This window comes from Crocuta crocuta, unplaced genomic scaffold (genome assembly GCF_008692635.1).
Source record: "Crocuta crocuta isolate KB4526 unplaced genomic scaffold, BGI_CrCroc_1.0 scaffold309, whole genome shotgun sequence".
NCBI classification, from domain to species: domain Eukaryota; kingdom Metazoa; phylum Chordata; class Mammalia; order Carnivora; family Hyaenidae; genus Crocuta; species Crocuta crocuta.
Window position 1 is genome coordinate 664,970 of NW_027531581.1, and position 1,820 is coordinate 666,789.

At 34.9% G+C, this 1,820-nt stretch overlaps 1 pseudogene; it reads left to right on the forward strand.

The window, feature by feature from the left end:
* The first annotated feature begins 1,019 nt into the window (after nucleotides 1-1,019).
* LOC144238851 (aprataxin pseudogene) lies at nucleotides 1,020-1,606 on the forward strand (annotated as a pseudogene).
* Nucleotides 1,607-1,820: the final 214 nt, after the last annotated feature.

Below are 1,820 nucleotides of genomic sequence, written 5' to 3' on the forward strand. Positions count from 1 at the left end.
ACGAGGATAACAAATTTTGGAGGCATTAGCAAATATTTAAAGTAATTGGATGGGCTGAGAGAGAAAGAATAAGAAGATAAGAGTAGCAGGAAGATCCCTTCTTATAATGTAGGGGGCTAAATAATTTGAACCAAACCTTGTTGAGGCCAGTTGGAAAAGGTGAACAAAACATTTGTAAAAATCTGTTTAAAGTCAAGGAGGAGTAAGGAAATCAATGAAGAATTATGGGAGCATGAACAAAATTAAATCAAGATGTGAACTAAATGAAAATTCAAGCACAGTAGATCACAAACTTTGAAATATAGCTAAAGCAGTACTTAGAGGAAAACTTAAAGGATTAAATGCTGTATATTAGAAAATAAGATAAGTCTAATATCAATTACCTCAACTTCCAAATTAAGAAACTATAAGATGAAATAAAATTAAACCTAAAGTAACAGGAAATAATTAAAGTGGAAATAAAACAGGAAACCAAAAATAAATTAAATACTTAATGAACCCAAAGTGGACTCTTTAAAATCATCAATAAAAGCAATCAGTCTACAGCATCTGATCAGAATACCATTATCAGGAAGGAAACAGGTAACATTGTTAATTCTGATATTGAAAAGTTAATAAGAGCATACTGGAACAAATATTATGCCAGTAGTTTTGACATTGATAAAATAGACAAAGATAAATGGACAAATTCTTTGACATAAAATTTCAACATTCCATAAGAAACAGTGTTAATAGTTTCATAATGAGTAACTACTGATTCATAATTAAAAATTATGAATTAAAATTAAAAATTAAAACTTCCAGGGTAAATTTGCTTCATTGGGAAAGTCTACCTGAAATTTAAGAAAAAAGTAATTTGACTTTTCACACAAACTGTTGCAGCAAATTGAAGACAAAGGAATACTTCTCAATTCCTATTATGAGTCCAGCATTACTAATGCTAGACTTGATAAGGATATTAAGAAAAATGACAACTAGGGAGTAATGTGAGGTTATCTGTTTCCACCAACTGGAGAGTAATGATTCAGGATAACAGGAACAAGTGAATCAGAGTTCCACATTTGGAAGCAGTCATGGTTGGGCATGGCCCAGAAACCAAGATTATTGACAAGAAATACAGCAAGTACAGTTGAAGGAAGAGTGTAACAAAGGATATGTCAAGGTAAAGCAGGTAGGGATCAATCCCACCTGCATTGACTCAGCCATATTTGGAAAGGACCAAGAGATGAAGATTCAGCATGGACAGGTTCTCCACATGATAAATGAACTTTATTGATATTTTATAGCATTTGAGGAAGATTCAGAGCGTCCTGGGATGGATGGACACAAGAAGAGTAAAAGGTCCAGCAACAGTGATTCTGTAGAAAGGGGTGAGGCCCAGGAAGCTGAGTGCTGCATAGGACTGGAACCTGGAAGTCACCTGAGACAATGCCTTATAACCCCAAAGAAGGGGAAAGGTGCATCTACCAATGAGGAAACATTGGGTCACTGGAGTCAAGGCTTGGAACTTTATACCTATTTTTTAATTTTAGAGAGCACCAAGATGTCCCTCAGTAAGGAATGGATACATAAACTGTGGCACCTCCAGACAACAGAATATTACTAATGCTAAAAGGAAATGAACTCTCAAGCCATGAAAAGACACAAAGGAATCTTAAATGCATATTACTAAGTGAAAGAAACCAATTTGAAAGGCTACTGTACGATTATAACTAGATGACATTCTGTAAGAGTAGTAACTGGAGATAGTACAAAGATCAGAGATTGCAGGAGGTTGGGGGAGGGAAGAATAGGCAGAGCACAGAGGATTTTTAGTGCAC